General features: G+C 44.8%; 1 protein-coding gene across 4 annotated transcripts in view; it reads right to left on the bottom strand.

Moving 5' to 3' along the window:
* Positions 1-23,947, bottom strand: part of SCAF8 (SR-related CTD associated factor 8) — a 201,118-nt gene that overhangs the window by 48,945 nt on the left and 128,226 nt on the right. The window contains exons 22-24 of one of the 4 annotated variants that reach the window (XR_012378625.1): positions 19,752-19,947; positions 7,166-8,337; positions 690-1,836 (exon numbers count right to left, since the gene is read on the bottom strand). The exons of 1 other annotated variant lie outside the window; for it this stretch is intronic. The gene's annotated coding sequence lies outside the window, so the exon portion shown is untranslated. Of the gene's footprint in view, positions 1-689; positions 1,837-7,165; positions 8,338-19,751; positions 19,948-23,947 lie in introns of those variants that run through there. 2 more of the 4 variants (XR_003206825.2, XM_025866372.2) reach the window with 2 other exon arrangements.

The following is a 23,947-nucleotide window of genomic DNA, read 5'->3' as shown; positions in this document are numbered from 1 at the left end:
GCTTATCCATGCACTGGAATGGCCAAAGGAATCCCTAAATCCGGGCTGTTCCTTTTGGGGGGGGGGGGGGGGGGGGGGGGCAGGGAGGAAAGGGACCTTTTCTTGTTTCCTTATCAAATTTAGTGCCGAGCAAGGTCTGGGTTTTCTGAATAGGCTCACAGGTTTGAATTTCTTTGGACTTTTAAAGTCTTTCGTACTAGAATATCGTGGAATACACAAAAATACACTCTAAAACACTGGCCAGAGAGTCAAACAAAAAAGCCTGTAGCTGCGGCTAAGTTACCCACAGCCTTCTCCAATTTTCAACTTATTTACTAGAAAATAGAATCAAAATATGTTGTAATTATATTATAATCCATTTAGCAAGAAATACAGTATAGTCAGAAACCGAAGAGAGCGAGGATGTAATATTTCTGAGGAGGAAATCATCTTTGATCCATGTTATAGAAGGCCTGATCCAAAGGACCTTGGCACTCGTAAATAGCTCAGCCTTTCAACAAATAACAAAAGGTGGTTGTGCAAATCGAGAAAAACTGACAGCAATTCAGGGCAAGAGACTGAAAGACCCAAACTATGCATGTAGCTCTCTGTCGAGATACAGGGCCGCAGAAATGGCTCGGCCACAAGGCAAAGATGATGCACAGAAGAGACACTGAGGTCCAAGACCAAGTAAATGACTAACAATCAAAAATAGTTTCAATTTTTATTATGAATGTCCAAAGTGACAGCATTCTGTGAAAGTGTCAGGTTCTCATTGATTCGATTTCAAGAGACCATAGACTACCGCATTCCAAGTACTTTAATTTGTGACAGAGCCAAAACAAAGAAAAGAATGATAAAAATATTCTTTTAGGTGTCAAGAGTGCTCTTATTTGCATTTTTGCCATTGTTTTTTGTTTGTTTGTTTGTTTGTTTGCTTTTTCCCTGCAGGTCTTGTGAACACTGATAATTTCCAAAACACAAAATCCTGGTCTGGATACTTGCAGCAAATTTTTTATAATCTCTGCCTGAATAAGAAGCTAATAAGAAATGTACTTATAAAGTATGTGTACAATACAATGTAATATGCCTGTTCATTGTCATTTCCTTCCTCTCCCACTAGGCTTCTCATCTACCACCTGGGTACCTGCTGTTCATGATAACAGGACACTGAAGGCTGGAATGAAATGCCCAGAAGACTATCTTGAACCCTGGATTTTCTCAAAGCTGCATTGTTTTTTCAACGAAAGCTCAAGACTTTCAATGTTTGAGAGGTCCCAGGAGATGACTCATGATGGATTAAAGTCACCAGTCAAGAACTACAGTCCAAGCATGTTGTGTTCAAGAAAAAAGCCGTGGTTTACTAAAGCTATGGTTCTAGTAATCTGTAGTTCCAACACAATATGACTTCTTCCCCCTCCGAAGGGTTTCCTCGCAATCTGCCCTTTCCACCACTGGTACTGGATGATGCTACAGATGGAGTGTGTTGCCATTTATAGTCCAGTCAGTTCGGGTCCTGTGGAAGTGCATATCTCTTACAGATGCGATACTGTTCATCTGAATGCATCCTCAAAAAGAACAATTATGAACTGGAAACTCATAGAGTTTGTGTTTCAAATTTATAAAATTAAACCTGCTCCAACAGGTAATACAGGGAGGCATGCTTGCAACCTCTGGATTCAATCAGAAATAATGCCTGAGAGCACAGAGCCTTCTCAATAGGTAACGGCGGGTTCCTTTTAACGCTTCCTTAACCAAGATCCGATGTGATGCACATTAGAACTTTGAAGCACGTCTCATTTATTTCTACAAGGCCTGGGACACAGGAAGCTGCCAGAACTTCATTCATCATCTTGCCTGTTGACAAAAGGAACAATAACTGGTCATCACTGGGCAACGGAATAACTTTTCCTAGTTTTTTTTTTTTTTCCAAGATAATTCCTAAAGAAGAGATGGTGTCAATACAACAGCAAATGTTTCAATGTTTGATGAATTTCTGTGCTGTAAAATCCCATGGCTTCTTCCAGGACAGCGGGAAGAACCAGAGTGTGCAGTGTTCATCTCTCTCTCTCCTCGGGCTGGAATTATTCAGGAGAGACCCCTGTCTTGGAAGTCAGCATGCCCAGACTTCAGATGCAATTCCACCAGTAACTAACAACATCACCAAACCTTGCTGGGCCTTCACTCCTTCACCTCTAGACTAAGAAGGCCTCAGTGGATGAGTTCTAAAAAGAAGGCCAATCCAACCAAATTCATGGCTCCGTGGGGTCCTGCCTCCATGGCTCCATACAGAGCACAGCCACGTATAACCATTTCAGTCCTTGGCAATGGTGAGGCTTACAAAATACCTAAACCTGGGCTGCTCTGGTCCTAACGTTCTGCTTGGAGTTTTGAACGAGCTGAACATTCAAAGTGGCAAAATATCTGTTAGTTTGTGAAGTCAATTAAAATCTTAAGTGAGGATGTCATTAAGCTATATGGGCGTAAACTTCTGAAAATACACATTTCCACATCTTTTGCTGTCTTAAGATCTAAGAAGTATCTTTGCGGGGCGGGGTGGGGAGGTACCTGCTGGTTTTCTTAAATCAAGAAATAATTATATCAAAGCTGAAGAACACATTAAAAAAGTAGAGTAGCATGGAAGCATCCTGTAAGAACATACTCTGTAGCCATAAAATTCAACTAGTTGGACACGGTGAAGTACGTATAACTAGTAACTTTGCCATGGCACATGTTGCAGAGGTGAGGTCTAGACTCAGGAGGTCTGACCCTAAACTGATGCTTTCAACAATGATGCCAAGTTACCTCACCACACCTTGTTCAAACGATATTGAACTGGAGCTGAAAAGTTTAATGGGACTTTCACAGGTGCCATAGGTACAACCAGGAATTAGGTTAAATATTTGGAAATTTGGGGCAATTGGTTCCCATTAGTAACAAAATGATAAGTTTCAGCGGTTGAAAAACTATATGCAGTCATTCTGGATTTGATCTTTATGCCTCTGTGGCTGGTAAAACTTAGATGATGCCAAAACAACCGTTTATTTATATCATATTATTATATTTATTTTTGAGGGCATCCCGGCTGTGACATGTGGTAAGAAAAATGCGGAATAAGTTTTTCATCTTTCTACTGTGTGTTTGGCTTAAGGGGAGACACAACTCTGAAATGTGTGAATGATCCACACAAAACAAAACGGGCACCAAATGTCATCTATGACTTTGGATTATTCTAAGTGTTTTGCTAATGCGTTCATCCTTCAAGTGCTGACTTAAACGCTACTCAAGAGAAAACGACAATGATAATAAGCTCATCTTCACTATCAATAGCTACAACCCTAAAGTACCAGAGCCGTTTCCCTAAATCTGGATGAGATTTGCCAGGTTGTTAACAGGATAGGGTTGATGTCCAGAGCAAATCAGCATCTGCGTGGTAAGAGGCACCAAGACCACACTGGGGAACAAAACGAAAAAGACACAAATTTACTCAAATTGTAGGGTGGGGACATCCGGGAATGATCTAACACAGGCACATACACACCAACAAAGACTCAGTTTCCGTAGGTTTTGTTGCCAAGTAAGAGAATAGTTCTGTCCTGACAAACTTGAAATAAGCAAATAGCACATCTTTTATGGAATCCTGGCAAGAGTTTCTATGCCTGCGCCTTTCGGGGAGGTGGATATCCGAGGTATGCGATGCACTTGCTATCAGAGCGTGTAAAATGACCGAAATAGGTGGATATTAAAAAGTAACCATCCGGTACTCGTGCAAGAAACACTTCAGAGATGGAGAAAATGGTCCCAGAGCTTCTATCCGGACTGCTTTCCTTAGCAAAGCGCCTTCGCATTTATGAACTCCCTGGCTCTTACAACTGGGGCTCCAGCCTCCATGTGGAGCAGCTGAGATCAGAGGGCTTAGGTGACATGCCCAGTGTCATCTGGGAATGAGAGTGGCTGAGCCACCAAGCAGGAACAAGAACCAGGTCCCGATTGTGTCTCCACGCGGTGTCTCTGGCTAGTAACACTGCATATCAATGAATTCATTATTTATGACTATGATTCATCTCTTCTGCCAAGTTCCGGTGCTACCATTACCCCTCACCTATGAAGTGCCTTGCGAAGCCTGCCTCGCAAAACAGGTCTAACTGTGTCCATGACAAAATGGAGGTGTGGACAAGTGTCTTGCCCAGTGTCACGTGGCAAAGAGCAGAGCGGGAACTCAAGCCATGTGGCTTTAATCCCACAGCTCCCGCTCTTCCCATTCATCGCATGTGCCGTTCTGGCATATTCTGGACCACTCAGCCCAAGTGTCTCTACGTGCCGTGGAGCTCCATCTTGAGGTGCAGAGGCCAACACAAACTGCTCCATCTAAAGCCTCGTCACAAAAAAAGGACACCCAGCTGCTCTGCGGATCTGCAGCTGAGCAGACACTCCTCACAGGGAGCTTACTCCAAACTCCTTCAAGAGCTCACTCCATCTGTTTGCAGTTACCAGTGGGCTTCACTCTCCTCCTTAATAATGGCTATAATTTCATAGTAAAGAGTAGGAGGCCAAAACCCCCACTTGTCAATGAGAACATGGCACAAAAGATGACTTTTTTAAAAAATAAACTGAGTCACAGCAGTGCCTGGAGGTAATAGCTGAAGGCAATTGGTAAAGTTCTAGAACCAGTTTTCTGCAGCTCAAGTTGCCATTAATTGTGTATGTGCTGCAACTTAATTTTGAAATTCAGTCATTCTTTTATAAAACGGGCATAATTAAGGCAAATGGACATGGAGGTGTCCTTCTCTAGCTGAAACTCACTGGTGGGGGGGGTGGGGTCTGCTGGCTCCTGGTAACTTACATACATGCCTCACTCAATCGATACAAACCGTCCTGCAAAGCACAGTTTCATTAATCCCATGTTGCAAACCAGAAAACAGGTTCAAAGAGGTTAGTGACCTAGCCAAGGTGACACAAGGTGTCAGAGATGGACTTCAAGCTAAATGTGCCTGATCACAAGTATCTTATGCCTTTCCTCCGACAGATGCTTCACCCCCAGATATGTCTGGGCTACCAGACACGCAAATGGCCACCCCATATTGTGACCCTCATGTGGGACTGCTGATGAGGGGCCATCGGTGACCAGGACAGCAGGAGAGGCCATCTGCTTCCAGAACAGCTATATCCTTTCTTACTTGCAGAAACCCCGTTCTAGAAAGGGTGGCCAGGTCTCCAGGTCTATTATAGGGGTGGCAGAAGAGGGAAGGAGTAAGGACCAGGCAGTGTCTCCTCAGAGAACCCATCACAACAGGCCAGCTACATGGAGAAACAGAAATGAACTTAACTTCAATTACAACGTAAAGGCTTTGTGGTCTATTCTGCATTTTACCCCCTTGAAGTAAGTGTGTTCTGATTTCCAAATGACCCATTAGTAGGCTGGAAACTGCCGAAAGCCTAAAGAATCGTTTCTAAATTACAGTTGAGAAAGAGAATCTAGAGAGGCTCTGACCCCTTTTTCATTAATCTCCTTCATTTCTTCCTCAGCAAAACTCTCCTCAGAGCCACCAGTGATCAGCAAAGCTGACCGACCAGAATTCACTGCCCTCGTCTGTCTCTCCTGTTCTCCCCAAAAGGTGGAGGCGTGAGATTATGAAGCCAGCCACAGAAAACCTACCCAGAGTGTGATCTGTTCTGGCACGAATGCCCTGGATATATCACCAGTGGGCTAACTAAGGAGGTGATGGAGAAATACCAAGAAAACTAGGTCCTTGCAGACAGACTTTCAGATCCAAGCCTCAGCCAGCCTGCCCTGCCACGTCAAAAGGAAAGTGCCAGAGTTATTCATGGATGCCAGACCCCAATCTGCCTCGTCCAGCTGATCCGTCTGGCCAGCGCATATGGGAGCAGGAAGGTTGGCACAGATCTGAAAGTATCAGTGTGTGCAGACATGTTCTAACATCATTGGCTAATGCTTCATTGTTCTGTCGTTAAAAACCTACTTAAAATGTGTGGAGTGATGTCCCATTAGATTAGAACAGTACGAAGTTGAGTCTTTCCAAGTACCAAGTGTAAGAATAATTAAAATAAAATAAAAGCAATTATTCCCTATTAGGGAAGTTTATCGCTAAGACAGGGGATACCCAGGGCTCCTTTACTAAACTGAGATCACATTTCCTTTCCTACGTCATATCCACACACCTATTGTACATATAATCTTTGCGCATACTCAATCCCCACATAACAGAATGGTCATATTAGTGCTAAAACAGACCTTAGGAAGTGCAGGGCACAAAATTCTCATTCTAAACTTTAAAAAACTGAAGCTCAGAGGTCTCCCATTTGCCCAAGGGCACACAAAGATTGGGAATCTAGATGACGTTCTGAGCTCTTGTCCTACAAAACACTGTATGCCGTAGAATGTCCTGTCCTCATTTAATTCAAATATCTCAGATACTACATCCTGGAAAATGATGCTGTTTGGCACGGATGATTCAAATATAACATGGACATTTGAATGATCCAAAGATAACAGACTTCTGGACCATAGCAGACTGCACTGTTTCCATAGGTGGTGAAGTCCAAACGCCTGTGAACCAGTGGAAGGGTGTAGACATGGGATGTGGCAGAACCCTCCCAGCGAGCTCGTCTATGGGAGAAGCAGTTGAGCATACCGGTTAAAGGGTGCGCTCCGGAACGGACGCAGCAGGCTTGCATCTCTGATTCTGCTTTTCATAGGGTAGGCAATTCTTGGGCTGCTGTGAGTTTCCACAACTGTAAAATGGGGATGAATACCCACCAGTGAGGCTCACTGACTAAGTGAGGCGCTGTGTGCGAAGTGTCTATCACAGAGGAGGCAGGAAGGGTATGGGGTCTTCCTTCTGTGACCCATGTTCTCAGGGAGCCCTGGAGACAAGAGGGCAGAGCACAGACGCTCATCCACTCTTAGGTGATAGGAGCGAGGCTGAAGGCTTCATTCCCTCTGCCTGGCATGCTGTTCCCTCTCTTGTCTACCTTGAGACGGCTCAGTCAGCCATCGAAGACACTCCACTCAACAGCTGCCTCCTCTGCGAGGCCTTCTCAGGTGGCTCGGGCCCAGCCACCGACCTCCCTTGGTCCACACGCCTGGGAGAGCGCGGCTCCCATCAGCATCTTCTCCCTCCTTTCCTTGACTCTGAGCTCCTCTGTGACAGACCGAGCCCCTCACCTTCCTCATGGATCAGGGCGTCAGTGACTCTACCAGCCACACGCTCTGGCCGTCACGGAGTCAGGATCCTTCTCGTCTCCACCCTGCCGCGACAACCAGCCTTCCCACCTCCTTCCGCTTCCTCCTCAGCATTCTCTCTCTGGGAGATTCCTATTGGCAGGAGAGAATCCCCACAAGTAATTTTAAAAGTTAACTTTAAAAGACTTTTAATATTTTTTATAGGCATGCCACCTTATGCATGAAGTATACTCTAGAAACCCAGGACAGTGATTAAATTTCATTTTTAGAGTACTGGAAAAAGTTGGTGTTTAAAGATATTCTATTGTAGGGGCGCCTGGGTGCCTCAGTCGGTTAAGCGTCTGCCTTCGGCTCAGAACATGATCCCAGGGTCCTGGGATCGAGCCCTGCATCAGGCTCCTGCTCAGGAAGGAGTCTGGTTCTCTCTCTGTCTTCCTCTGCCCTCCCTACTGCTTGTTCTCTCTCAAATAAATAATAAAATCTAAAAAAAAAAAGAAAGAAATCCTATTGTAATCTTTTTAATAAGGCAAAGGAACCTTTTGAAATGTGAACAATCATCCATTTTTTTATTTCAATTTTCATATATCCAGTTTGCTTAAAGCAAATTCAATCTGGTGTCCTCAGCTGTCATCACAACTGAATTTGAGAGACTATATGGCCACCCAGCTAAGCAGAGGCTTTTCTTTTTTCTTTCTTTCTTTTCCTTTCTTTTCCTTTCTTTCCTTTCTTTCCTTTCTTTCTTTCTTTCTTTCTTTCTTTCTTTCTTTCTTTCTTTCTTTCTTTCTTTCTTTCTCTCTCTCTCTCTCTCTCTCTCTCTCTCTCTCTCTCTCTCTCTCTCTTTCTTTCTTTCATAGCTGCAGAAACAAATTTGCAAACTGAATTAGTGGCAAAGAATTGACATGACTTAGTCAAGGAAATGACAAGCCACTCACTTTTCTTGGATGCCAGAAAATGCAACCCCAGGAAAGAGGACCCCTGGAGTTTCTCAGGACAGCAAGCCCTGAAGGAGCAAGGCCCCAGGGCTGGAAGGGCAGGTGGCAGGAAAACTACGTCCAGGGACCCAGCCCACCACGTCCATGGGCTGTCCCCTGGAGTGAACTCAGGTATGCTTGCATCAGATCCTTCCTTTCTATGTGTAGGCTTTATCTCCTTATCTAGAATAAAGAGTTAAAATCAGGAATTTGCTTTTTAAAAGAACCACCAGAAGGTTAAGTGAGTGAAATTAAAAGGAACAAAAAAGCGGGGGAGAGAAACTATTACCCTTCATGCGCGGTTGGAAGGGCGAAACCAGGGGATGCTCGGACGCCTGTTTGGTAAGTTACCCAAGTTGCATGCGTTTGTCTTCATACCCCAGTCTTTTTCTCATGTGCATGTAAGAGTCACTAAGATCAGCACCGGGGGGCCCGGGGGGCTCAGTCGGTTAGGCGTCTGACTCTCGGTTCCAGTTTGGGTCACGATCTCCCGGTCGTGAGACCGAGCCCTGCATCAGCCTCTGCGCTCAGTGTGGAGTCGGCTTGAGGTTCTCTCTCCCTCCCCCTCTGCCCCTCCCAGCTTGTGCATGTGCTCGCTCTTTCTAAAATAAATAAATAAAATCTTAAACAACAACAAGCCAAGACAGGCACTAGGGCTCCACATTCACGCAAGGAGCACAATGTAGCAGCAGTAAATGCAACAAGTGGGGTGATCCTTACACCTAAACTTTAGCGTGGAGAGGACCTGGACCAGCCCCTCCATAGCAAACAGCTGTCAGCTTGGGCTTTCACCGGGGCCCCCTCGGTACCCCGAGTGGTGACTCTGACATCAGGGAGAAACACTTGAATTGCATGTCTTTTTATTTTTTTAATTCTTTTTTTAATTTTTTAAAAATGTTTTATTTATTTATTCATGAGAGTCAGAGAGAGAGAGAGAGAGAGAGAGAGAGAGAGGCAGAGGCAGAGGGAGAAGCAGGCTTCCTGTGGAGCAGGGAGCCCGATGCGGGACTCGATCCCAGGACCCTGGGATCATGACCTGAGCCGAAGGCAGACGCTTAGCCATCTGAGCCATCCAGGCACCCCTCTTTTTAGTTTTTTAAACAGAGTAATGGTTTTCAGGAACGCACAGTGTCTTATTTAACAAGAACTCTTATTCTCTCTTATTAACAGAGAACTCCAGACATGACCCAAGTGAATGAATCACCAGTAGATACCCTTTTTCTACAAACAGCACAGTTTCAGGCACATCGATCTTGGGCAAATGTGAAAGCACAGACTAGAATGGGATACAGCTTCTTTTAAAAAAAATATGGACTGCGATTGCTTTCTACAGTCATATTTCTCAGAAGCGTTGAGCAGGATTTGGGATAAGAAAATCTCTTCGTCTGCACTGTTTGAGAGCTGATGTGTAACCGTGTCTGTTTCCTGCACAGAAGTCCCTCATGTGCTCACGAGGTGATGTGGCATGGAACATCCCAGAACACACCTCATAACTCGCTTGGCCTATGGCACCTGCATTCCATCTAGCGGTCCAGAGTGTGCCTTTTCACAGAAGACCTTTGACATCAGAGAAGGAGACTTCTCAGATGTTACCGGACCCCCAAATTGCAAATCCCCTGATAGTATGCGATTTCCCCCCAAAACAGGTATGCAACAATGAGTAGAAAAAGGCCAACTGGGGACCTGGATGGCAGGTGTCACCTGGGCCACAGCTCACCTTGCAGGTGACACATTGCTGCCTGCTTGCCTTGCAGTGAAGGTTAATTCCCATCTGTGCCTTAGCAGAATTATAGATTATTACATGCTGTGAGTCGGCTTGGAATAGCTGACATCATACAGGTTAGAGCCAGGAACGCTAAGGGACGCAAGCATTAGTTCATAATTAGTTTCCTAGTTCCAAGCTGTGAGCATCCAACACGAATGCAGGGCAGCTGGGGCAGAAGCCGGTCTGCCCAGTCCCTTGTGGGACCCTGCATGCTCCTACCTCACGGACCCTGGCATACAGATTGAAAGCCACTGATCTAACATATACAACTTCTGTTTGGAAAGACTTGTTCTACGGCGATTTTAAGCAGTCTCAATGCATCAGGTCCAATGAGGGGCCACTACCCATGCAGCCTCTGTCTGAGGCACGCAGGAACTCCTGGGAAGTCCCGACAACAAAACTCAGTGCAGACGAAGGAGATTTTCTTATCCCAAAACCAGGAGCTGTTTTCTTCATCGATGCCTAATACTCCTCATTCAGCATCGTATTTTGGAAAACTGAATCCCTCTCTGAAATTATAATGTGTACGAAAGGGAAGCTTGATCCACTTTATAAATAATAATTCGAGAGGAAGTTACCTCTTGCATCTGGTGTCAGGTGTTCTGAAAATGTCAGGAACACAAGGTGATTCTAAATAGTTTCTTGTTTAAGTCTCCCCGCCCCATCATATATACACTGAGAAACAGGGCCCCCAAAAACCCTCTCAGTTGTTTGTACATTTATCATTTTTATAGGCTTGATAAGTTAGCTGTTAAAGTAAACAAACTCCTTGGGGTCCAGGAGAAGGATGGGCCAGCAGAGTCTACACCCAAGGCTAGGAAGCAGGGTGATCTGGATTGAAGGCGAGGACAGGGCTACGTATTCTTGGCATAAGTGGCTCGGCTGGGAGACAGGGAAAGCTAAGGAAACAAAATTCCAGCAGGTCCCAGGGGAACTTGAGCGATTTATGATAGAATATTACACAACAAGAAAAATATATCCATTTTGAGACACGGACAATTGATTAAAAGCTTGCAATTCAGTTGTCTTTTCAAAAAAAATTTTTTTGAGTAACCTCTATGCCCAACATGGGGCTCGAAATCATGACCCCAACATCGCAAGTCGCAGGCTGTATGGACTGGGCCAGCCAGGGGCCCCTCAGGTGTCTTTTTATATCTTCAAAAGAAACTGCTCTTTACTTTCCCAACCACCTGCCACTAAACACAATCAAAAGCCTGTGTCCTCTCTGGCCATTTCAAGGAAAATACTCCTGCTTCTTCAGACAACCTTGCTCTTAACTCTTTATCCTTCTCCTTAAATGACTGCTTGAGCTTAGCCAGCCTTGGCAAATCCTGGCAAGGGGCCCACACTGGGGCTGCAGACCCATCACTGCAGTGTGGCGGGGGTGGGGGGCGGGGATGAGGACCTCACTCCCATTCCTAACCTTCAAGCAGGCGTCACGAAGCTCAGTTCACAGATGAGCACACCAGCTCCTGGAGCCTACGTCCCCCTCTCAGCTCGTACTGCTCCTGCAACATAGGGCCTATGTTTGAACCCCAAGTCTGTCCTCATTTTGGTGATGTTTCCTCCACTCGTAACCATGGTTCAGGGACGTCCTAAGTATGGACAATAGATACTTGACTACAACCAAAGGAGCTGAAGAAATCGTATGTCTCTTCATTTATTTCTTATGTAGGAAAAAGAAATGAAAACTCAAGCAATAATTTAGATGTGGTAGTATGTTAGGATTTATCTTAAAAAAAATTATATCAGGGTGCCCTGGGTGGCTCAGTTGGTTGAGCAGTTGACTCTTGATTTTCACTCAGGTCATGAGATTGAGCAGCATGGCGGGCTCTGCGCTGGGTATGGAGCCTGCTTGGGATTCTCTCTCCCTCTCTCTCTTTAAAAAAAAAAAAAATTATGTCAATCCTCAATTACATTTAAAAGCAATAATTTAAAAATTCTCTCTGTAGAGGGGCGCTTAGCGGGCTCAGTTGGTAGAGCATAAACTCTTGATCTTGGGGTTGTGAGTTTGAGCCCCATGTTGGGCATAGAGATTACTTAAAAAAAAAAACTGTAAAAAAAAAATCTCAGTGGACATATAGTGCTTCAATTGTGCTTTAGTCCACTGACATAACTCTGATATTTCTTAAACTGCCTAGGCCATTTTTACAGTTAAGTAACTAAACATATGGTGGGGGATATAAAATCAAAAAAGGTATTCTGGCATACCTCACTCTATTGCTCTTCAAAGATACTGTGTTCTGTACAAAATGAAGGTCTGTGGCAACCCTGCATCAAGAAATTCTATTGGCGCAAATTTTCCAACAGCAAATTTGCTCACTTCAAGTCTTTGTGTTGTATTTAAGGTAATCCTCACAATATTTCAAATTTTTTCATTATGATTATATTTGTTATTGTGACCTATGATCCTTGATTATGACTTGCTGAGAGCTTGGAGAATGGTTAGCATTTTTTAGCAATAAAGTATTTTTAAATTAAGGTATATACACTGTTTTTTTTTTTTAAACAGAATGCTATTTGGCACACTTCATACACTACAATATAGGGTAAACATAACTTTTATATGCACTGGGAGACAAAAGCCTGAATTTGATTCACTTTATTGTGATATCCGCTTTAGTGTGGTGGTTTAGAGCCGAGCCCACAATACCTGCCGAGATATGCCTATACTTATTTCTCACTAACACAGTTCTTTGTATTTTCAGAAAGCTTTTAACTGCAGCTATTTAAATGACCCTGTCAGTGGGGTTTGATGGATTCCAATTTTGTTTTGTTACGTTTAAAAATGAAACTGTCAACTGACTCTTAACAATATCCATGCTTGGGGGCGTGTGTTTCTATTAGTGAGGTAAGCTTCTTACTCTGCTCTCTCTCTCTCTTTAGAAAGGCCTTCTTGGGTCCAAGATACTTTTTCTCTTGCAAAGAAAGCAATACATCTCTGAAGTGAAATAAAACCCATAATCCTCACTTTTTACCACTAAATTCTAGCCACTTACCCTTAATTTCAAAGTCAATCTGCAGTTAGCTGAGAGAGGTGACTCAAGTCATTTCTAGGTTTAGTGACAATAATAAAGGACAAATCTGAAAACTATTTTAAATAATAAGTCAAAAGGATTCAAGGTTTTTCCTAAAACAATCACTATCACTTATAGTCAATGTTTTCTTGAGTAGGAGAAATGGAGAAGGAGTTAAGGGGGATTCATACATAAACATCATTCATCATATGGGTTTCAGTTCAAGAAAGGTTCTGAATGAACTGTGGCTCTACTCAGTGGTGCCATATTTTGATGGCAAGGCTGACAGTGGAGGTGATTTCTTTTGGGAACACCATAAAGAACACTGAAACATCCTAAAATAGGGCAAATCAATATATATCAGGAAACTTGAGGTAGGGTTGCCAAATATAGCAAATGAAAATACACAAGAAATAGTTTTTAGTATAAGTATGTCCCCAAAATTGCATGGGACATACTTATACTAAAAATTATTTCATTATGTATCTGAAATTTAATTGGCCATCCTCCATTTGATTTAGCACCCTCCTTGGGAGTCAGATGCGTGGGTACCTCAGGGACACGGAGTGAACGTAACAGGTTGTGTTCATTTCCACAGCAACATGGTTAATCTAGAACCGAGGATGTTTTTCAGGATGTGTCTCCTTACTACTTATTCCTGACTGTAAGAATGCTCCCTTTACAAGTTCCCTCCTTTTTCTCTTCCAGAGAATTACTGTAAGCTTACCACATGCCTGGGATGTTCTAGGAGCTGGAGACAAAGAGGTGAATAAAGCACAGCCTCTGTCCTCGGGCACCTGACATGCCCAGGGAGAGAGAGAGAATGAAAGCGAGCGGCCAGATGCGAGAGACCGTCACAGAGGCTGGGGATGGGCACTGCTTTAGACAAGGCGCTCTTCAAAGCTTTCTTGAAATGAAGACAAAATGTGTGGGAGTGTGAGGAGTATGGAAAAGTGAGAGGGTCTGTGTATCTGTGACACAGAGATTAAGAGAGACAGAGTGAGAGAGACAAAGGAAAAGAGACTAGGGAGAGGGGAGGACTGGTCGCCTGACATTCTCAAAGCAAAGCCCTCGGGAGCCACTTAGCGTCAACGACAATGAGCCTTCGGGCCAACCCCATAGAACAGGAAACCAGCATCCTCAGTAATGAAGATAATGAAGACAGTGCCTCGTGTTAAGAACTCTGCCCAACTACGGGATATTTGGGGGAAGCCCACAGTCAACACCATTTACACACTGTGTTTAGAAGGTACACCTGTGACCAGGAAAACTGCTCCCTCAGTGTCTGCTGGCAAGCCCATCCAGAGTCAGGAGGAGCGTGTGCCTCGGAGCAGCAAGGCGATTGCTGTCTCCACGTGGGAACACAGTGGAAATAAAGTTCCCAGGGCCCTTGAATCCCTTCGCCTGTTCAACAGGACAAGGGCAAGTATCTGCTCTTGGGTCATGGTCCCGGTAGCACCAACCAGCACCAGGAAACTTGCCATCACTTATCAGTTGTAGTTAATGACATTGTGCCTTTGGCTAGCACCCAACGTTCTAAGAAAGGACTTCCTTTCATATCTACAACAATAAATAAACAGATTTTTAAAAATTTAAAATATATTAAAACGTCTATCCTTAACAATCTGCCTATCTGAAAAAAAAAAAGTGGTTGGGGTTTTTTTGTTTGTTTTGTTTTCAAGAATTAAGAAAAAAGGGGCGCCTGGGTGGCTCAGTCGTTAAGCGTCTGCCTTCGGCTCAGGTCATGATCCCGGGGTCCTGGGATCGAGCCCCGCATCGGGCTCCCTGCTCAGCGGGAAGCTGGCTTCTCCCTCTCCCAACTCCCCCTGCTTGTGTTCCTGCTCTCACTGTCTCTCTCTCTGTCAAATAAATCAATAAAAATCTTAAAAAAAAAAAAAAAGGAATTAAGAAAGAAGCTACAGCTCGCTTCGATGGGTAAGAATGTGCGCCGTTCTCTGGTACCCCGAAGGGTAAATATGCAAATTAGATCCTACCTCTACTTTTCATTTCCGTCAAGTTCCTCCCTGCAGGATAGTAATGATCATGGAAGGAACCAGGTAGAAATTGATGCCTTTTTCCCACAAGATAACCCACACTCTTTTGTTTTGAATTATACACCTAAAAGAGAAGGGGACAATCTCAAATAGCACACCTTTGACAGCAATGATTCAGAACTTACACCTGATGCTTTACGTAACCACGACTACACGGAAGTACGGAAGACAGAACCAGAACCACAGAATCTCAAGTCTGAAGGGGCTTGTCATCAGATGGATGCCTCCGTGGACCCCCGACTTGTCTCCCATCCTTGAAAGTGGCCTTTGTTCAGGCAGCCTCTCCAGGGGTTGGGCCTCTCTCCTGAGGCTTCCATTTCTTTCTGGGCACCCTCAAGGGTGAGGCAGCTTGAATCTATCCCTCCGGTGTCACCAAAGATAAGTCCAATCTTTCTATTGCCCCTCACTTATTGTCAGCCAGGGGCCAGAAGACCTGCAGAAATATTCTCCAGGGTAAGCATATTCATCCTCATCTGACTTGTACAGACTTCCCCAAACCTGGATCGTTCTCCTAGGGACACATTTGAAACATGTCCTTTAATGTATGCAAACTGGAACTGAATTGAAAACATCAGCTGTGGTCTGATCTGTGTGGAGCAGGTCAGCACTGTCAAGGATCGCCACCCATCTCAGCTTGAACCACACTCTGAGCCACTCAGGAGTCCCAGGGGTTACTATTAAGCAGGATCGCTTGATCTCACACTTGCCAACAGCTGAGTTATCTGGACGCAGATACATAAAATGTTATACAACATTTTAGTTCTCTCTTCCACCTTCGCATAGCTTACTGGTTTAAGTAAATGTGCACGCGTGATATCCATTTCCTCATTCAAATCAGTAATAAGTTGACGAGGGCAAATCTGAGGTTAGAAATCTGTCTCCCAGCGACAGCCACCTGGGTGGCTCAGTGGGTTAACCGTCTGCCTTCGGTTCAGGTCATGATCCCAGGGTCCTGGGATCGAGCCCCGCATCAGGCTCCCTGCTCAGCAGGGGAAGGCTTCTTCCTCTCCCTCTGCCCCTCCCCCTGCTTGTGCTCTCTTTCTCTCTCTCTCTCTCTCTCTCTCTCTCAAATAAATGAAGAAAATCTTTAAAAAAAAAAAAAAGAAATCTGTTTCCCATTTGGGACTCTTTAAATGGGCCAGTGCCAGGCTGTAAGAGTGCCCAGCAAAGACATCGCTGCCACAGCAAGGATACCTCCTCGTGAGGACCCTCCGTGGCGGCCCTGCTCCTCCTTGTTCCCAGGTGTCTTTGTCCCTTGCTCCCCTCATTTTTGTTCTGGTGCTTCTTTTTGTGCCCAGTCGGGTTTGCTTTCCTCCCCGTGAGCCCGGCTGGGCTTCTGATCTCTGCTCCACGCTGTCCGACAACGGCAGGTCGAGAGGGTCTCCCCCCAGGGCTCTACCAGGAGCCTGGGGGCCATCCTCCAGCAGGCCCACCTCTAGGGTTGACACCAGTCCACGAGCAGGTGCTCCAAGTGGGGTGGTATGAGCCAGCACTACCATCCAGGCCCTATGTCTCCACCCTTTTCATAAATACATTTTTAGCGACTTTCTCAGACACCTCACTCACATCCTAACACGGAGCATCTAGAACATTTTTCATCTGCCAATCAAACGACGCTCTGGAAAAGCTGCAATCTTATTTCTGGCAGGAATTCTTCTTAGTGAACCTATGCCAGTGCCTTTGGGACACAGAATCTCCCACCCCCCTTTTTTTTAACAGCTGACAAAACTTTTAATGAATTCTTTTCAGCATCATGCTGGGAATGATGACAAGTTCACTGGCACTACCTTTCTCTTTGCTTGAAAATCAAAACATTTGCCTCGTTCCAAGCATAGGCAACTCTTCTGCTCACCACAATTTCTGGGTCTTACAGCAATTTTGAGGTCAACCTATAAATTCTTCTTGTTCCCAGGGATGCAGTTTTTCAAGGCCAGGGCAACTCAGAAGAACTAGGGCCTTCTCGTTGTCCTCTGACTGTAGACTTTTCCCTCTTACGTAGAGATTGAGCTTTGTCTATTAAGATCCCGCCATGGCCCTGAGCAGTGGGCCTCTGCCTTCCTCACTGTTTCCACTCTGAGCCACACCTGAGAGACACCATTCCTGTCTGCAGTATGTGACAGAAGCGCATCTCAAGCCAGCCTGCACCCTCCTGCCTGGCTTTCCAGAGTGCTGTTCTACCCTTTCACGGTCACCTGGGACCGTGCATCTTCTCCTCATAAGTGTCCTCTGCACAAAGACCTTGTTTCTTTCTCATCAGGATAAGGCTCACTTTGCATATATTAGCAGGATTCCATTGTTGACTTTATCATCCCTCTTGGGTCAGCTTCCCTTTGTGAGAGTCTAGCCACTGAATTTACCCCTGCACCCTTTGAGAGCTGTCTTCCCCAAACTGTCACAGTCCGAGTGGCAGGCCTGCCACACGGCTCGGTGCCAGCATTGCGCTTGCCCACACACTTTGGAACGATGACAGCCACCCACTTACTTCCCGCGGGGCCTCCACCATAAATTGCCATCAGCACTCTGGACACATGGGCATCAGTATTCCCATTTTTGCAGCGAGACTCAGAGAGATGAAGCCGGTGGCCCAAAGAAACCCAGGGCTGGCAAGATTGGGAAAAGCGCAGCTCTGGGGGACGTCAGAACGCAGACGCTTCCTCCAGCCTACATGGTCTTATACTCTCTGAACAGTTTTTCTTTTCTAAATATTCTAAATTTATTCTATTATTTTTTAAAAGATTTATTTATTTTTAGAGCAAGAGAGCATGAGTGGGAGGGGCAGAGGAAGAGAAAGAGAATCTGAGTTGGACTCTGTGTGGAGTGTGGAGCCCGACGTGGGGCTCGATCCCATCACCCTGAGACCACGACCCCAGCCAAAACCAAGAGTTGGACGCCTAACCATTTGCACCACCTAGGTGCCCCCTTTCCTTTTTTTTTTTTGTTTTTAAAGAGATTTAACAACTGGTTTTCTAATGTTTATACATATTATTTCATCCTTTTCTCCAATTGCTTTTTTAATTTTGATCTATTTTTTTTGAGGTATAGTTGACATAAGATTATATTAGTTTCAAGTGAAAACCTTTTTCTTTTTGCAGTGTTTTATTCTATACATTCATGTATTCTGTATGGCAAACAAACACCTTCTATACTTTTAGGAATAAAAAAAAATATGCCCAGATTCAGGACTACAGGTGATTTTATTTTTTCCATACTTACCTCTATCTTATATTTTTATCTACTATATGCATTACTTGCATGATTTTTAAAGTAGAAATAATAATAGAAATAGAATCTGCATATTCTGAGACCCAATTTTATCTATATATTATCTATACGATGGAACAGATACTCTTTAATATTTAGCAAAAGTTTAAAAAATTACAAAAGGGAAGTTTTGCAAAATTAGGAGGTTCATGATTAGAATTTATTATAAAATTTTTATTATAAAAATAGGAGAAAGATACATTTGTTTATTTTTTTAAAGAGGCACCTGGTCAGCTGGATTGGGTGCCTGGAGTGGGGGCTGGGGGGTGGCAGGTGTGTATTAACTTAGGTCACCCCTCTCTCCACCACCAATGGTACAGGGAGTAAATGCTAATGTCTCCCCTTGAGCTCCTATTTTGGGTTGACTGGCAGCTGTGTCCGGAAGTGGAGTCTAACTCCTGAAGGCCTTCTCTTTGCCTCCCCCGTCCTATTTAACTCAACATGGGAGCAAATATGATTAATATAAATGGGCATAGAGTGGGCCTGGCCCCATATGCCTCAGTAAATTCATGAACTAACTAATGTGAATAGTTGGGGAGTTTTCCTAAATATTCTAACAACATATATAGATAATATGTGCATTGTACAAATCTCAAGTGCTCAGGGTGGAAGCATGCTCTTAAAGGAACCCTGGGCATTTCTTAGGCATGCTAAGGAACCTGCCCAAGGTCACACAGGTAGTTAATGACTAAATTAGTCAAGGACTAAAATTTAAACACTATTTTTAAAAAACTTGCTGTAAATTGCTTTTAGGTAAACTCTTGAGTTAATTTAAATAGCTAAATTCTAGTCAAAGCCAGGCTCAGTTTGGAAATCAGATGTTTATGGTAGATAGTACAAAGAGGAACTTTTTTTCTCAGTTGAACAGTTATGTAGATTTATATGCATATTTCATAGTTTTAAAGAGTTACATAGATCAATGGTTTGGTAGCTGGCTGAAATAATTCCATATTTTAAAAATCTGTAGGAGGCATCTGTTAGCAGTTTTGAATTTCTACCGCAGACTAACAATTTGGTGATAGCAAGCTGTCTTCCAATTAATGTTCCAGAAAACATTTTATTTCAAGATTTTCAGAACAAGAGCCAAGATTTTTCTGGGATATCACTGTAGTTTTTGCCTTTTATAAATCTTTCATATCTAGGGTTAATAAGCAGCATGTCTTAAAAAATGTTTTGACTTCTTAAAAAAGCTTAACTGAGACTCTTTAATAGGTGACCTGCCTTAATCTTTCCTAACCTAATGGATAAAGTAAAAAAAAAAAAAAAAAAACCCACATAGAACCACACTCACATTATATTTACATCATTCCTTTCTCAAAATTATGCAATTTCCCTTGTGTTGTTTTTTTTTTCCCCTTAGCAAATTTGGAATCAGACTTTACAAGGGTTCACCCTCCCAAAGAGGTTCATTTGGTTTTCTGAGACTTGCTTCCCTGCCCCCCACAGCCTTCTTTCTGTGAAATCACACCCTCTACCGTCTTCAAAAATTGTGAGACTAACCTTCCTTACGAAGCCTTTCAGATGACTTCCTCTTAGCCGCCAGACCCGGATCCCATGGAGTCACATGCAACACACTGGGTACATATTTGGTTTCCATGCTTTCCTGCCTTCTGTTACTATTACGCTCGGAGCTTCTACATGGATGACGGCATTTAATTTCTCTAGCACCCAACACAGTGCCTGGCCACTCAATTATCTGTTGGGTGAACAAATAAAACAAAACCTAAAGCCAAACTGATGACCAATATATGTTCATTCTTTATAGTTACAACTTTTCCTCTTCTTACTATTTCTTTTTTTTAAAAGATTTTTTTTTTACTTATTTTATTGAGAGAAAAAGAGAGAGAGAGAGAGAGCATGAGTAGGGGGAGGGGCAGAGGGAAAGGAAGAGAAGCAGACTCTCTGCTGAGCACGGAGCCCAACGTGGGGCAAGACAGGTGTTAAGGGAGCCTCGTGAATGAGAAATGGGTTCAGGTGTGATAATGGTGTAAGGCAGGTGTCGGGGCCGGGACTTGAACCCATCTTCCAATGCTCTTCCCGCTCTACCCCAGCTACCTGTGAAAATACAGGCCCTGGGTGTGACGTCTGTTATAGAATGCCACTTTCCACCTTTGGTTTTTGGGAAACTTTTTTTTTTTAAAGATTTTATTTATTTATTTGACACACACAGAGAGACAGAGAGAGAGAGAGTGCACAAGCAGGGGGAGCAGCAGAAGGAGAGGGAGACACAGGCTTCCTGCTGAGCAGGGAGCCCGATGCGGAACTCGATCCCAGGACCCCGGGATCATGACCTGAGCTAAAGGCTGATGTCTAACCGACTGAGCCACCCAGGTGCCCCTGGTTGTTAGGAAACTATTAATGAAAATTACACACTACCTCCTTGCCCCAAACTAGAGAGATCATAGCTAAAATACAATTATTTGGAAAGCAGGCAGAGAGAGTAATAAGAATTCCCACAGACAACTCACCACCTCCTTCCCTCCTCCGAGTGGCTGTTTTTCTCTAGAAGAATACGAAGAGAAGACCACCACATACACATCTGCCAGCCGACATTAAACAAATCCATAGCCTGTACCCTGCTCATGCTTCAAGCCCCCAGCATCAGGGCTTTATCATACTGGGTGCTTACACTCTACCAGTGAGTCCTCCCGAGGACCGCCCGTCTATCCACATGGTGCTCTTGGCCAGTCCCCCACCAGCCCCCTGGGAGGAAGGGGGGTTACTGAGCCCGGCTCCTGGCAGAGGCTTCCTGGCCTCACCTGCCCCTTGTTCTGCTCCCTCATTATCTCCAACCTTGCTCCCTGCCCCTCTGGGCCCTGGGTCTGCATTCCACAAGGAAGGCGCAACAGCATTGAAAAAAAGAAAGAAAAAAGAAAGAAAAATTCCCACCCCAAAAACAAACATGCACAATCCTACCACTGTTTCCACAGCCGAGTGGTTCTTCCTGTAAGGGGAGGAGGACATTTACTTAGTGCTCCCTTACACTTCATAAATACAGCCACGGCTAAGTTTTAATGTATATATAAATATTCAACCTAATTGAGCACTTATGAGGCTATGTGATGAATATTTTTAGCTAAGTATAATAAAGAGTGGTAATTTTAATAGAATTTCCTTGGGGAGTAGAAGGAATGTTCAGGAGCCTTCCAAAAAAAGCGTCTTTCATCAACTGCTTGCTGCCAAGTGTTCTCCCTGCACGGGGAATGCCCTCAGCTGTACTGGAGAGTACTGGAGATCACCAATGGCTTGCGGGGCTTCGGCCACAGGTCAGAATGCGACCCACTTAGAATGCAATCCAGTTCCCATTTAGATTCTTGAAGAGTCATCAAATCCAATATATCCAAGATGCCTTCTGTTTGCTCCTCAGATAGGAATATGTAAACATAAGCACACAAACTATATAAGGCTGACATAAAATGAGAAATGAAATATCCCCCAAGTAATTGTTGTCTAGAGCAATGTAGAGACCTAAGGAGGAAAAAAGTGATTGCTTCCAGACAGGGTTACTGAAGGTCAGCAGTGATCTTTTAAGGGAAAATTCAAGTTTGCTACAGTATTTTTCATCTTTCAAAGTGGAAACCACGCTCCTTCCCTTTAACAGGTAATGTCGACTGTACATTTTTCCCTGTCAGCCGTTGACCTCTCCCGAATATTCCATGGCTTTCCCTATGGGCCCGAGGGCATCCGAGTGATTCTCTGCCTCCTTTCCTCCCTCAGGTCAGGGCCAGCCTGTGGCTTGAGGAAGGGGGGGCTTGAGGAGGGGCGTAGGGGGGCTCCTAAAATGTTACTTACAGAGACTGAAGTCTATAGCATGGAGGCGCCTTTGAAGAAACAGTCTGAACAAATTAATAGTCCTGAGTACTCAAGTGCAAACAAGGCGCTGCGCTAAGACTCGACATACATGACCTCAGGCAATCCCCAAATGGCCCTCTGTGGAAGGCATTATTCCTGGAATTCCTGTTTCACACGAGCGAACCTGGGCACAGACAATTCACTCTTCCCTGCCACCTCAACACTGTTCCGTGGGAGACACTGGATTTGAGTCCCATCAACCTCAAAGGCTCACACTTGTCATGGGACCTAACACCTCCTATTTGACACGAAACAATCTTTGCAACTTAGTTTTAAGGAAAATCGACTTGCTACTGTTTTTATTCCACAAAAATAAACTTTCTTAATTACACTAGAACTTCAAAGTGTTTTCAATTGAAAAAGGCAATTAAGCAGTGCACATTCAGAAAGCCATTTGGTGTTGAGAGGGAAAATAACGGTACTTAATGTTCTACACATGCAAGAAAAAGCCAAGGTCATAGCCAACATCCCTCTTCTGCCTAAAATTAAAGAGTTGGTTTCTTGAAAATCAACAGGAAAAAAAAAAGACAAACAGGCTTCAGAGTTATATCTGAATTTCTGGTTGTGTGAACTAACTTGGAAAGAAAACAGATGCCTTCTAGTCTACAACAAACGCTACATCTCAGTTATCTACAATGTTGAGAAATGGGATAGTCCATATGAGATAGTTGTTCAGAACTACAAATCTGCACGTGGAACATAAATCCAACTCAGTCTACAGAGGCATATTTGGACACCGTACAATGCAACGCCACTGGCTGGTTTTTGCACTTCACGAAGAGATTTCTATCTTACCTCACAACGCAGAGCTCCCAGCGGTTGCTGCTCACTGCTGTCATGGGTAAACACCAGATGCTGGCTAGCCCAGCTGCTGGACTAGACGGTGGAGATTTCCTGCTCCACCGGGACAGCTTACCAGCTTCATCTCTGTACTAACTGTGGACTAGAATGATTAAGAATCTCAGAGCAGGAGCAAGATGGCAGAGGAGTAGGAGACCTGGATTTCGTCTGGCCTCAGGAATTCAGCTGGATAGGGATCAAACCATTCTGAACACCTACGAACTCAACAGGAGATCGAAGAAAAGAATAGCAACAACTTTCTGAACAGAAAAGTGACCACTTTCTAGAAGGTAGGACGTGTGGAGAAGTGAATTCGAGGCGATATTCAGGAGGATAGACGGCGGGGGAGGGGGCCTCCATTGGCCGCTTCTGGCAAGTGCTAGAGCCGCGGAGCACAAAATCGGACTTTTTAGAAGTCGACTCCGCTGAGGGACGTCGCTCCAGTGGCTAAGCGGGGGGAGGAACCCTCGCGGGACAGTGCGGACTCAGGACCCTCGGGGTCACAGAAAGACCAGGGGTGCCTGAGTGTGGCAGAGCTCCCAGGGATCGGAGCGGGGAAGCCGGCTGCAGAGACGGAGCAGAGTCGCGGGCTCTCAGCTCGGGGTTGCCATAAACTGTGATCGGTGACAGTTGGGCCACTGCTCCTCCAGCAGGGACCCAACAAGCGGCAGAGCCGGGGAGACTCCCCTTCCTCCCCTGGGAGGAGCGGCGCGGGAGCGCACCGCAGGGATCTGCTGGGTTTGGAGACTCCACACGGGGTCAGGTGCCAGAGACAGAAACGCTCGGTCACAGGCCGGGTGAGCACGGAGTGCGGCCGGAGACCGGGGAGACGGGAGTGACTGCTTTTCTCTGGGGGCGCACTGAGGAGCGGGGCCCCGAGTTCTCGGCTCCTCCGGGTGGAGATTGGGAGGCCACCATTTTCACTCTCATCCTCCAAAGCTGTAGGGAAAGCTTGCAGGGAACAAAAGCTCCTGAGAGCAAACCCGAGCAGATTGCTTAGCCCT

The sequence above is a fragment of the Callorhinus ursinus genome, unplaced genomic scaffold, assembly GCF_003265705.2.
Source record: "Callorhinus ursinus isolate GAN/ISIS: 27379988/994484 unplaced genomic scaffold, GSC_fseal_2.0 scaffold6, whole genome shotgun sequence".
NCBI classification, from domain to species: domain Eukaryota; kingdom Metazoa; phylum Chordata; class Mammalia; order Carnivora; family Otariidae; genus Callorhinus; species Callorhinus ursinus.
Note: the sequence above shows the minus strand (reverse complement) of the source record. Positions and strands in the feature narration are given on the sequence as shown.